The sequence below is a fragment of the Leuciscus leuciscus genome (genome assembly GCF_965113295.1).
Source record: "Leuciscus leuciscus genome assembly, chromosome: 2".
In the NCBI taxonomy this organism is placed as follows: Eukaryota; Metazoa; Chordata; class Actinopteri; order Cypriniformes; family Leuciscidae; genus Leuciscus; species Leuciscus leuciscus.
The window spans coordinates 21,073,842-21,088,692 of record NC_138726.1 but is presented as its reverse complement, the minus strand read 5'-3'; the positions used below and the strand labels follow the sequence as shown (position 1 = coordinate 21,088,692).

At 37.0% G+C, this 14,851-nt stretch overlaps 1 protein-coding gene and 1 long non-coding RNA gene across 4 annotated transcripts in view; both read left to right on the top strand.

The window, feature by feature from the left end:
- The window catches only part of LOC309485539 (protein phosphatase 3 catalytic subunit alpha), a 248,401-nt gene that overhangs the window by 80,270 nt on the left and 153,280 nt on the right, over positions 1-14,851 (top strand). The gene's annotated exons all lie outside the window — the stretch shown is intronic.
- Positions 2,345-14,275, top strand: LOC309486378. Its single transcript, XR_014201494.1, has 3 exons — positions 2,345-4,106; positions 10,303-11,670; positions 12,571-14,275. It is a non-coding gene; the product is annotated as an uncharacterized lncRNA (long non-coding RNA).

Genomic DNA, 14,851 nt, shown 5'->3' with positions numbered 1-14,851 from the left:
TAGACAAAGTATCAAATATCTTAAAGTATTTTGATCCTAAGTATTTAGACAAGCTTTTAGTTGATTGGGATTTTATGTTTTGTTTTTAGCTCTGATAGGTTTATGTGTTTTATTGTTCTTTTATTAAAATTGTTGCACTTTGTAAAGCACTTTATGATTTATATCTGTGATAGGTGCTATAAAGTTTACTTACTTACCCCAGTTTTGTCTGACCCTTTGTTTAACACTCTCAGCACATTATTGCCAGTAGGTCTGTGTGGAGATTTGTTGTGTTCAGTGTAATTAATGTGCTTGTCACAGACTAATTAGCTGTTAACTGTTAGCTGTGGGACTGGCAGGGTTGTGATAGCGGATGCTGTTCCGTATGCTGAGATATAGCGGAGTGCGTCGGCCTCACAGTGAGCGTGGGAGGGCTGCCTATAGTGAATGCAGAACAGTGTGGGCAACATCAACATTGTTGCCCAGCCTAATGCTGCAACACTCAATACAGATATGCTTAAAGAGTACTTGATGCTAGTTAATTTTCTTTAGCTTTTACTGTGCTCCATATTTTAAAGACAGAAAAAGATGATTCCCTCCGCTATGTTTTTATCTGTCTTTGTTCTTCCTACGATTTTTCCCCCTTAAAAGGTTAAAGGAATTCCCCCTTATTTTGTTTTTTTGTTCGTTTTTTTGGGGGGAGGTGTGATATTTAGTCAATTAAAACTTAAACAAGTCAGATGACTAAAATATGAATAAAACTAAACGGCATTTTAGTCAAAAGACTATGACTAAATCTAAATCAAAATTTGCAGTGATGACAGACTATTTAGGCCAAATAAGGGTGGGTTAAAATCTTATTTTGCTTTATTTTGTTTCATTTTTTTCTGTTTGTCATTAAAAAATAATGACATATGCAAATTAGAGATGATTGGAGAAATACAATATAAGATACAAATGAAATAAACAGTTTTAAATTAAGAAATTGAATAATCAAATATAAAAATAAAACACTACATAGTCTTCACTGTATACATTACATATACATCGATGAATGAAAGCAACAAACTAACTTTATTTACTAACTGGGGGGACTCTTGTACAGGTACTGTTTGGTAAAATCACACCTGCCCCGCACCCACAATGCTTAACCACTCGTTATTCAACAGCAATACAATTTATATTTCGTACTCGACCCGACCTGCTTAACATTTAGACCTTGATCCGATCCACACCTAAAATAAAATAAATCTACTACATCCAGTATACAAAAACTGATATGGGGGAGGGAGTTTTGAAGGGCTCCTGTGCAATGCAGTTATCAAAGAAAGAGGCAAATAAATACATTTGAACTGCATAAATATGCATGTGCATAATATAAATATTGAAATTATTTGACAATTAAAAAAATATTAACCTTGGCTGTTTGATTCGCAGTACGCCCGTCCCTATCAGCACTCCTGATCAGCACCACAAATGACTATGTAAATATTTTTCCACCAGTTACGTCAAATATTAGCAGTTTACCTACCTGGTACCCACCCATTTGCAGGACTCTGGCTCGAAGATAAATGATGATCCAAAGTTAAGCCCCTTTTCTATTCTTGCAAAAGCCATGCGTGACACCTGTAACCGGAATGACAGTGACTAAAAGTAAATGGCAACATGGCAACTTCCATAATATAAAAAAAATATATATTACAATTGAGATTTATTTACAGATATCCTTCAAGTCTTAATCATTCAATCTTTGCTTTTTTTTTTTTTTTTTTTTTTTAAACCACATTTTTTGCACCCCATTTGTATGCACAGACCACAAAACTAATGGGAGAAGCTTTCAGTGAAAGACAGCAGATTTTTGTATGTCACAAAGCTGATTTCTCTGCTAGTTACCAAAACTCCACAAACAAACGCAACACACAATATTCTACTTCTATTTACTAGGGGTATAACAGTTCAAATTACGGTTCGGTTTGTATCACGGTTTTAGGGTCACAGTTTCGGTATGGTTCGGTATGTGCTCTGTTCAAATAAAATAAGGACTATTGTCAAATAAAAATAAAGGAAATAAGAACAAATAATCAAGCTGCATAGCACAAATAAATACAATAGAGCAAAGATACAAATAAAATAAACAGTGCTTTTCAGTTTTTTCACGTACAGAATTTGAAAAAAGTAATCAAAAGTAACATTTCATATAATCTTCACTGTATATTAGCTTTAGCCACTGTTCTATATCTGACCATATCTGTCAGTTAGATGGTAATCGCTCTTATTCCTCAAATGTGGCGCTGGAGGGCCACTGGTCTTCAGAGTTTAGCTCAAACCCTGATCAAACTAACCTATCTGTATTTGTGACCATCAGAAGATTTTCTCCAACAGTTAACCAAACATTTATTTAAGACATAATGAGATAATGTTTGCGTGAATACTCGCCAAGACAGATATTTTGAAATACTGTAATTCTGTGTATATCCTAATCGTGCGGTGTCTGAGGCGTCTTTGTGCGCACGCTTCGGCTCTGTCAGTCAGCACAAGTAAGATCGTTTTGTTTATATCAGCAAGAGTTTGAAAATCACCATAAAAATGCCATTGAGAATTCGCCATGAATATTCAGTTGTAATACTGCGCTTGAGAAGCGAGCAGAGAAAAAACAAAGGAAAGGTACTCCTCTCTGAAAACTCACAAATAGGGATACTTTTAGATGTTTAATTGCTATTTGGAGCACTGGGATCGCTAGCCGAGGGCTTAATGAACTCATTTTTGTGAAAACTTCAAAATCAACCAAAATTGACATTTTTCACTTGTTTTGCCTGCAGCTTGAAATTAGCCTGTGCGCATTCCGACTTTTTTTGCCAGCATGGGTCACATTGTTTTGTAGAGACCTTGATTATCTTGCTCAGATGTCTTTTATTAGGGTTGGAACTAAACTCTGTAGGGCAGTGGCCTTGAGGATCCCTGATATAGCACATCTTGAGTGAGTCTTAGAATTATACATGCTTACCAAACAGCTTCAGTGACTTGTAAGCAGTGGTTAATTGCCTGATATAGTTCATATCTGTACTGTTTAGCCAAGCTAGTTCACTGCCATATCCTTTCTTAGCATTCAACTATGTTACATTCTGCAAAAGGCTGTTACACCCTTGCTAGCCTATCCAGTGATCCTGCAGCTTTCACTCGCTTATTAATCACGCAGCATGTCGGGATCTGTAATCTTGAAGTTTGCACTCACTAGTAACCCTCTAGTGTTTTGTATTTGGTTGTCAAGAGACTTGGGTAACCACTTATCTTAGTAAAGTTCAATACAATATTTATTTTATTTTTTTGGAGTTATTTGGTATTTGTGGAGACAATGGTAGATATTGTTATGTCTAGTAACCCTTTTGTAGCTTAGTACTTGTTACATTGCTGCTCGCTGTAGCAGGTAACTTGAGCTGTGGTCGGTATGTTTCAGGCCTGTGGGATAGCCAAATCCAGCATTGGACTCTAAACTGAAGGATTGGATGTCCCTCTCTGCATATGAACTTGCATACGTGTAAGACCGCAGTTGGACAAGACACAAGCACAAGCTTGTGCAAAGTGTTTATCAGAGGACATCTTTATTTATAGTGCAAGGTTTGACAGTGTGAGTGCTTCACTCGCATTTACGACTAAAAATAGATATGTGCAAACTGTAAAAAAAAAATATATATATATATATATATATTTAGGTGATGAACAAGAGTGAATAAAATGTCTTAAGTATCTTAAATGCACTATAAAAATGTGCTGTCAATATATTTTACAGCAGTTTTTTATTTCACTAAAGTACAGTATTTACTAAAGTTGCCATGCCAATACAATCCTGTAAATAAAACCCAAGATTATGTTGTGATAGTTTAACATTGGAAATGCTGTAAAGATCTTAACAGTATCTAAGTAATCTTAACAGTAAACTGTAATACATTGATACAAATGCATTAGGATGAACACTATCTGAATATATTTACAAATTAATAAAAACCAAGCCAAGGGTGATGCACGTAAATATTTATTAAAACTGGCAGCAAGGCATTGCAAGGCTTTTACTGTTAAAATAAAATTTTTCAGTCTTTCAACTGTTAAAATCATCTCATAAAACTTAATGAGTATCACAAAATAGCTACAAATAACTGTTTTTTAAAAGCCATTTAAGCCATATTCTTTTTTTTTATTTTATTTTTTATTTTTTTTATAGCCCGCCACCACCCCCCCTCGTCGGAGGACAACTTTATTTTTAATTCAATTTATATAATAAGTACAAACAATGGTTACTCTAGACAAACCTATATCCATACCATAATACTGTGATAGCCCTAATACTATAAGGTAGAGGTAGGTGTACTTGTGACTGATGACAGATAACAGAATTAAACTAAATATAGATGAACAGGCAGGAGGACAAACATATACAGACAATAGACAAGTAGACATTAACAAACAGACAAATAAAAAAATAAAAAAACAATAACAAACACAAACAATAGACAGACAGTCACTAATATACAAACAAGCAGATCAATGGGTGAAAACGGACTGATATGCGGATGAATGAACAAGTGAACAGAAAGGCAGACCAATACATATGGACAGGCAAATATATGGATACAGTATTACTATGTTGGTAGAAAAAAAAAAAGAAAAAAAAATATTTTGCTGAGAGGGCTGGTGATAGTGTATGTATGTGTGTGTGTGTGCGATTGAGAGTGTGTGCAAGATAATAGATGGAGAGAGAGAAACAGAGAGAAAGAGAGAAAAGAAAAAAAGCAGAGAAAGAAATAGGGAGGGAGAAAGGAGTTATATATATCAGCATAATAACCATGGGAAGAGTGGGGAGTGGGGGGATAGGGAGGGGATAGAGGGGGGGATGGGGGGAGGGGGTTCAGATGTTAAGTATCGGCGTTATAAGGAGAGTAAATGGCACAGCTATTGCGAAGTTTGAAGAAAGGTTATGAAAGGGTTCCAGATGTCTTTGAAGGCTAATGTTTTGTTAATCTTTTGAGCTGAGAGCTCTTCTGTAAGGATATATTCTGAAATTAGATTAATCCAATGATTTATATGGCAAGAGTGTCTAGATTTCCAGTTTTGAAAGATTATTTTCTTAGCGATGGTTAGGGAGACAAGTACTGGATTTTTAAATTTCTGTGGAATGAAGATGGAAGTGGTGTCTCCCAGAAGACAAAGTGTGGGGGAGAGTGGGATTCTACAGTCCAAAATGGTAGAGAGTGTCTTTGTGACTGATGTCCATAGGTAATTGACAGGCTGACAGGACCAAGTGGCATGCAAATATGTATCAGTGCTCCCCAACGTGCAGTGAGGGCAGATGTCTGTGTCGGCTATTCCCATTTTGAATAGTTTACTTTGGGTAAAGTGAGTCCTGTGAATGGTTTTATATTGTATGAGTTGTAAGTTGGTGTTGGAGGTCATAGAGAATATATTCTTGCAAATATCTGTCCAGAAATCTGGGGCTGGAAGAAGGGCCAGGTCATTTTCCCATTTTGCTTTTGGGAGTGTTATGGAGCAGTTTGTTAAGGCAATCAATTTATAGAGCTTAGAAATTGTTTTTTGAGGATGGTCTGCAATTCTTAATAGCTGTTCAAAGGTGTTTGTAAGTTCCAGTGTGCTGTTTTTATTAATTTTGGTTTTAATTATTGCTTTCAATTGTTATTAATGAAGGAACTGGTCCCTTTCAACCCCGTATCTCTGGACAATTGAGTGAAAAGATAAAAATTGGTTATTTTCAAATAAGTGGTCGAGGTGGGTGATACCTTTAGATTCCCATTTGGGGAAGTGGATCGGTGTCTTACATAGTAGGAAGTCAGGATTGCGCCATATGGGGGTGAGTCTACAAGGTGTTATGGTCGATTTAGTGATTCTGTTAGTTTTCCACCAGGCGGTCAGAGTGGTGCTAATAGTGATGTATTTGAAAAAGTCCATTTTTTTGACTGTTTGTGGTAAAAATGGTAAATCTGCAATTGAGATGGGGATTGTTAGATTTTGTTCTAATGCTAACCACGGGTGGGAATTTTGCTTTTGTGTCCATTTAAGGAGATATTGTAACTGATTTGCAAGAAAGTAATGGTGGAAGTTTGGAGCTTCTAGACCACCTTGCTGTTTGGAATTCTGTAGAGTGGCAAGTGCGATTCTTGAAGGTTTGTTTTTCCAATAAAAGTGAGTTGTAAGTGAGTCTAGAGTTTTGAACCAATGATCAGTGGGAGTAGTCGGAATCATTGAAAAGAGATAATTAATTTGAGGGAGGGTCTTCATTTTGACTGTTGCTATTCTACCAATTAGAGTAAGTGGGAGTTTATTCCAGCGTTTATAATCATCTTCAATCTTTCGTAATAATGGAATATGATTAAGGTTAAAGAGCTCTGACAGCCTGGCGGAAATCACAATACCCAAATATTTGATTTTGCCAGTGTTAAGGGGAAAGGTGGGATCTTGGACTGCAGAGTCCCAGCTGTTTTCGGATAAGGGTAATATCGTTGATTTATTCCAGTTAACTGTGTAATTGGAGACTTTAGAAAAATTATTAATAACATTGAAGGTTTCTTGAAGTGAGGCACAAGGAGATTGTTGATATAGTAACAGATCATCGGCATATAGACTAACTTTGTGTTCTGAATTGGAATTTTGGATACCTTGAATTTTATTATTCTGTCGTATTGCTGCTGCTAGTGGTTCAATAAATATGGCGAATAGGGATGGAGAGAGTGGGCATCCTTGCCTGGTTCCTTGGTGCAGTGTGAAGCTTTGTGAAGTGATCCCATTAGTGACAACAGAAGCTCTAGGTGAGGTGTATAGTGTTCTTATCCAATGAATGAATGATTCTCCAAAGCCAAATCTGTGGAGAGTGGTGAGAAGGAAGGTCCAGTTAACTTTGTCAAATGCTTTTTCTGCATCCAGCGACACAATGATGGTGTTATTCTGCTGTTTTTGTGATATGTCCATTAGATTGAAGAGTCTACGGATGTTATCAGAGGCATACCTTTTCTTTATAAATCCTGTCTGATCCGGGTGAATTATAGTGGTCATAACTGTTTCTATTCTTGTGGCTAAAGTTTTGGTAATAATTTTAAGATCTGTGTTAATCAAAGATAGAGGGCGGTAACTAGATGGATAGGTTGGATCTTTATTGGGTTTTAATAAAAGGGTGATAACAGCTGTGTTCATATGTGTTGGTATGGATGAAGTATTTTTAATATCAGCAGTTAATCGGATGAATAATGGTGATAAGATATCCCAAAAATGCTTGTAAAATTCTGCCGGTAATCCATCGAATCCAGGTGATTTGTTATTTGGCATATTTTCGAGTGCTTTGAAGAGTTCTTCAACTGTAATTGGTTGATCTAACAAATGTGATTGATCCTTGGATAGTGAGGGAAGGTGGACAGAGTTGAGAAAGTGATCTATTTCAGTTTGAGTGGGTTGATTACCGGCAGAATACAAGTCACTGTAAAAATGTCTGAAGCTGTTATTTATTTCGTGCGGATCCTGGGTTGGTTTACCTGTGGGGTCGAGAATAGATGGAATAACTGATTTATCTTTCTGATGTTGTAGCATATTAGCTAAGAATTTTCCTGCTTTATTGCTGAAATAAAATTGTTCATATTTGAGTTGCTGGATGCAGAACTGTGTTTTCCTTTGAATGATACTATCCAGTTGTCTTTGTGAATGTTTTAATTCGGTTTGTATGTCATCTGAAGGGCTGTGAGATAATTGGTTCGTCAAATGTTTGATTTTCTGTTCTAATGTATTTTCCAATTTATTTTGTTGCTTTTTCCTGTGTGTAGAATATGATATGATTATACCTCTGATGACGGTCTTACCGGTTTCCCAAAGTATAGATGGGGAGATCTCTGGAGAATCATTCATCTCCAGAAAGGATGCCCACTCTCTTCTAATTAATGTGTTAAAATCCTTGTCCTCTAGGAGAGACGTATTTAGACGCCATCTAGCAGAAGGTTTGAAATTTGATTGCAACGATATGGATAAAGAGACAGGTGCATGGTCACTAATGACAATAGGGTTAATCGTGTTCTCGGAGATTTGCTGAAAAAGGGAGTTACTGACCAGAAAAAAATCTATTCTTGAGGAGGATTGGTGAACAGAAGATGTGAATGAATATTCTCTTAGAAATGGGTTCCTTGTTCTCCAAGTATCACCAAGACCATAATCAGTCATATATTGTTTAATTATTTCTGATGAATGCCAGATCCGTGTTTTATTATGATTACCAGAGCGATCCAATAAGGGATTAAGGACAGTATTAAAATCCCCAGCTAATATGAGATTTGAGGAATTGAGAAGGAGAGAAAAGAGGTTATTGAAAAAGGAAGGATCATCATTATTTGGTGCATAGATGTTAACTAATGTGAGAGTTGTGTGACTAATTGTAGCATTAATGATGATAAATCTTCCATTTGGGTCACTAACTGATGAATTGAGAATGAAAGGGATGTTTTTGTTTATCAAAATTGAGACACCTCTTTGTTTGCTATTAAAGGTAGATGAAAATATTTTATCAAATTGCTTAAGTTTAAGAAATGGGATTTCAGTTTCTGTTAAATGTGTTTCTTGTAAGAAGCATACGTCAGCCTTCAGCTTTGTGAGGTGATTGATTACTTTGATTCTTTTGGATTGAGTGTGAAAGCCACGTATGTTCCATGTTATCAGTTTAAGTGGATGCATAAGTGTATGTTCTACATAAGTGTATGATATACATGGTATAATTAATATATGTGGGGTCTGAAAATGGGAAAGGATGAGAGATTAAGGGTAGAAGAAAAAAAAGAGGGGGTAAAAAAAGAACGACAATGTGTGTGTGTGTGCTTATGTGTGTGTTAAAAGGAACGAAATCATAGGATTTGAAGAAAACAACCATTGTATCATACAGTAAAGAGCCATAGAGTATTCTCATAATTGAATTACTACAGGATGTGCACCTGGTATGATATCCCCAGATTATCCTGGGTTTACAAAAAAATGTGGGCCTGAGTCTATGAAAAACATGTATAGGGATTACATAGAGACAAATAGACGTAACATAAAAACATTTAACATATAGTAACATACAAACATTGAACATATAGAGAGATTTAGAGAGAGCAAAGACAGATAGAGAGGAAGAGAAAAGAGCAACAGAGAGTAGAATATAATAAAAAAGAAAAAATGAAAGCAGTGCTTCTTGAGCTTGTAACTGATACATTATGTACCAACATGTTTGGAGAAACAGCTAAAGTAGAGTTAAAGTTCCATGGATGTGCATTACTGGCAGATGAAAGAAAAGGCTAGGATAGCCTACAGCCAAGTAGTGATCTTACGGTCACGAAATAACGTTCCGTCAACATAGAGTTTATCCACTGATAGTGTGGCTCGCTTTCCTTTTTCGCGAAAGTCTTTCATTATAGGGATGAGTATTTTCCTTCGTTGTTGAATTTCCTTAGGGAATTGATCATTCATCCCAAAGTTGTATCCTTTTAGGAATTTACCTCTGCTTTTAATCATCTCTTTCTGCTTGTAATGCTCGAATTTGGCTATTATTGGCGCCGGGTTGTTCGCTTTATTGATTTTAGAAGTGAGACGATGAACTCGATGGAATGTTATTTGATCGACGGTCTGTCTGGAGAGTTTCAGCGATGTTTCCATAAACTCTTTCAGTGCTCCCTCTGGGTCATCGGGGTTCTGTTCAGGTATGCCGGAGAATATTAAATTATCACGCATGCTGCGGCACTGAAGATCGAGCAAAGTAGCTTTAATAGTGTTGTTTTCGTCGATAAGTTGCGTTGCTTGAGTAGATAGTGTTTTAACAGTTCCCTTGAGTTCGTTATTGTCTTGTACAAGCGAATCAATCTGAGATTGTGAGAATTCAAGACTGGCTTTAAGCTCCCTGATGTCATCACGGAGTAATTCCAGTACAGACAATTTTGCATTGATAGAGTCGAGTACACTGACCTCAACTGTTATGAGTCCGTCGTCGGTTTCAGTGGACCAGTCCCGTTTTGCTTTCTTCCTTTCTTGTGTTGACATGACGTCCAGGTTGTAGAAATAATTATCGATGAATGTGAAGAGATTATCCAGAGTTGAAGGAGATGAGTTATCCAATATGACAGATGAGTTTGACGTAAGATTTAAAGTGAAATATCAAAGAGAGTTGTTTGTTTGGAAGATCAATGTACCGCCATGTTAGATCTCACTTGCTGTCCCCTCATCACGTCATCACGTCATCGTCACGTCACTCTCCCTGGACTCACAGGGAGAAATCAGAAATCATTCTAAGAGCATTGCAATGTGGGATCGGAGCATTGCAATGTGGGATTTAAGCCATATTCTAATTAGAACATTAACTTTCAATACAAAGCAAAACATGACTTAGTTGTACTTTGTGGAGAAGCCCTTGTTGGCAAGCACAACACTTGCTTACATCAGTTATAGTTCATAAACTATTGCTTCAACTGATCTCTAACTTCTTTAACTTCAGTGAACACACAGACATGAACCGATCAATTACACACCTCTGCTCAGCCATGAACTGTGGTCGAAAGCTGATGACGAAACATGCCCTCACGTGATGCTGATTGGTCAATAAGCTTAAATCTGACTGGCTAAAGAGTACGATTGATCCGTGTAGGAGGAGAGCGCTGACAGGAAATTCTCAAACACACACACACACACACACAAACACACACCAATAAGAGAGAGAACACACAGGTAACGTAACATTCTCATTTTCCACAAGATATTTTCCTCTACATCTCATCAGCAATTTCGATTTTGGCACGCTCTGCAGCAGCTGACCACTAAGGAGCGGATGTACAGTGACGTGACATAACTGCCAGATTCAAACTGTGCTTTCGCGCTATGGCTGGCGCTTCTAAAAATTCTTCTAAAGCATTTATTAATCCTAGTTAATGTTAATTTCAGCATTTACTAAAACATTATTCAAATCAAAAGTTGTATATGTTCATATTTTTTATTGGACCTGAGCTAACATAAACTAACAATGAACAGCTGTATTTTTATTAACTAATGTTAACAAAGATACATAAATAATAGTTTTGTAACTTAATTAAATACCATGGTAGAAGCTTCAGCAATTATCGTGGAATGAAAATGTTATACTATCACATGCTTAATATATATTCAGTTTAAAGTAGTTATTTAAATAATTGCATAATTAAATACAGTTTGAAGGAGAAATATTTGAAAACCTTTTTGTATTCTGTTAAATAATTTTGCACGGAAATGTCTCCCTTTATCTATTTATTAAGGTAAAACACATATTTTTTTTATAAATAGCATTGCATCCCTAATGTTTTTTAATGCACTCCTACATTTTTCACCTTGAAAGCACACTTTGGGGAAAAAAAACTAAGTGTCAAGCCCCGTATTACACAATTCTAGGAGGTTTGAGGTAGGTCAGCAGGGTCAGCTGTGAGGAAAACCTGCCTTAGATCCTCTTCTTTCATTTAGTCTTGAGCACAAATGGGCGTTAAAAAATTAGACCATTTACCGTCACACAGCTATTTACCTGATCTATCATACGTACCATTGTAATTCCATTGACAGTGAAGGCATTGCCTAAGTCAATACTATAAAGTGCAAGAAATGCATTTTGTGTGTATCTGCAGTATGGGCATTTGTGTGTTTTATGCCGCTAGTTCAGATACAGTCTATTAAAGGTGCTCTAAGTGATGCCGGGAGTGTTGACATTCGAATTGTTGTCAAACAAAACGGAGGCTAGCTAGTAGGGGTGTCAAAATTAATCGTTTCTACGATGCATCGCGATGCAGACGAGGACGATTCGGTATCGGTTCAGTAATAGACCATAACCGGTTATAATGTACTGACGCTTTTCTTACGTCATTTGTCGCGTACGTGCTTTGTTGCGGTAGCATACAATGGCAGAGGGAGGTGAGACGCGAGTGAGAGAAAATTAAAAATGCTCCAACTACTTTAAAAGCCAACATCTGGGCACATTTCGGCTTTTATGAACAACGTGGTAAGCACGACCTGCAGAAGACACGCGCTGTGTGCGCTCATGTCACGCACAAATAGAATATGCAGGAGGTAATACCACTAACTTGATAAACCACGTTAGCCGTTTTCACCCCGAGCTGTTATCGCCCGGCAGAGTCTGACTGCTTTAGAGTAAGTGGATGAGCTCCGTCACCCGAATCCGCAGCCAAAAACAAATCACCCACCCGCCCCAATAACTTTCTCTGATTTAAGTATCCGCACCCGATGGTCAAATTACAATTATTCTGTGTTGTTACGCGTGATTATAAATGGATGATCATCACTTTCAACAGCGGACTCGGCGACGGTTGATGCGCGCATCTTTAATGGTAACATAATACACTGATTAATCAGCGCTGCTTTTAAATGAACATTTCGTGGTGCGGGTGAGCCCAGTTTGTTTTTGTTGCCGTTTGTGGAGCCTGTGGTGTCTAGAGAGACCGTTTTTTTACAGTGTGTTCAGGGGACAGGCAGCTAGCGGATAGTGAGGAGATGTTTGCTGTATGTGACAAAAAATGTTTTGGCCTAAAAAACGCGTGACATCACTTAGAGCACCTTTAACATGTCCTTTGACTTAAGGATATTGCAAAGGGAGTAAATTTGCATGCTTCCTGTCTTTCATTAAAATGCAACATAATAATGGCGAATGCCTCTAGCACTGTGTCAGGAGCCTTTAAATACTCTGCAAGTGAACTCTTTTGCTGAGTCAGAGTAGAAGTCATGCTGAGAGAGATCTCTCTCTCACCTTCAGTCTAACCCCTCTATCTTAACTGTCACTCTAAGTAGGCTTTTAAAGCCTTTTAAGTAATCTCTTGTTAGTCTATTTCTCTCTCGTTTTAGGTTTAATTGCTTTGGGTTTGACTGTGGGTTTGTTTCTGTGTATAAAATCTGTTCTTTTTTTCCATACAACTGTGACTCCAGCCATTTGGTTTAAACCCCTAAGTTAATTCCTGTGGGGTTCACATGGTGATGTTCATCAATTATAGATTGTACTGGTTGTGGCTACCTGATGATGATTCTACAGAAGAAAAGGTTCCTCGTCTGTTTTTCTTTATTTCAGTAATTATGTACACCATTTCACAAAGCTGCTCTGCAGACATATTGTACATTACTCCCTTTGGGTAAAAATGTGCAGTACACTGTGTCCTAACCAGGCAACATATTTCCAAGTATTTTTTTCTGTCCTTCAAAAAGTCAACATTCCTCCTCAAGAATCAAAATAACTAATTTTAATGAATTACATGTTTATGTGCAGCAGCATTTGGAACCAACGGCAGGACTACACAACAGAAACAAACCAAATGACCAATAAAAAATACTCTTTGCTTAGTTTGTGTATTTATTTATTGACTTATTTATTGTGACAGCTGGATGCAAAATTAGCACAAGGTTTTTGTTTCCATGGTGATATTTAAATGTTGTTTGTCAATAAGGTTATCAGAACATAAAAGGAATGCACTGATGTAAAACATCTTTATGAAATTTGATAATCCTGCTACTACTGCAGCACAAAATAATTACAGAGATGACCAACAAAAGCCATAAATTACATAAAAAAACAGGGTTTTAGACACCCCATACTGCATGAAGTGCAGATCAACAGTAAGTTTACTTTTTGGGATTTTTTTTCTTTCTTTTTTTACAGTTATGGTTACAAACTCTCTCTCTGCTTCCTTACTCATATTTTGACTGATGTGAATCATTGTCCAAAATAGAGAAAACACAAAATTAACAAAGATGTAATGACTGATAGCATTATTTTATTTTTCTCCGAATTTATGTAGATATTGCTATTAATATTGTGATATATTTTGAAATTCCATCTTTTATAATATCATTAATTCTTTTCGCCACAATAGTTGTGTAGTGAAAAGATATTGTGACAGTCCTAACATTCAGTATTGGATAACTTACATACTCTATATCCATCATTAGTCCCTAGAACATAAGCCAGATGTCCTGTAAAATGCCAGTCATCACTGCCAATGGTGACCAGAGTCTTGGTTAAAAGAACACGCCGACTTTTTGGGACTTTAGTTTATTCACCATATTCCCCAGAGTTAGGGAAGTCCATACATACCCTTTTAATCTCCGTGCGTGCCGTAACTCTGTCTGACGCACCCACCGCTAGCCTAGCTTAGCACAAAGACTGGAGGTAAACGGCCAAAATAACGCCAACATTTTCCTATTTACATGTTGTGATTTGTATAGTCACAGCGTGTACGAATAACAAGGTCACGTGAGACATAACCATCATTTAACCATCTTAAAACCACTTAACCTCATAACTTTTTTTTTTTTTTTTATTAAAAAACCCCCCGATGTTTTTCCCTTTGAAACATCACTTATCAGGCTTATGCTACTCTGAATAATACCTGAACTTCGTATTTTGAGCACTTCTTGTGTTGCTGTTGTTTTTTGCCTCTTTATGATGACTCGCTTAAATTAGTCCTAATTTGTAAGTCGCTTTGGATAAAAGCGTCTGCTAAATGACTAAATGTAAATGTAATCTAACCGTTTACTTACTGGGAACTATATTCTCAGAAGGCGAAGCACTGCTACTTCTGCGGAGTGATTTACTCCAACTCTGAGCGAACTCTCTGCTCCTCACCACGGGGCTTCTCAGGTGCTGCGAGCAAATCCCTCCGCCCAAGTAGCAGTGCTTCGCCTTCTGAGAATATAGTTTCCAGTATGTATAGCCTACGATTAGAAGATGGCTGTGTCTCATGTGACCTTGTTATTTATACACGCTGTGACAATACAAATCACAACATGTAAATAGGAAAATGTTGGCGTTATTTTGTCACTTATTGGGAGCAGTCAGGCCATTTTT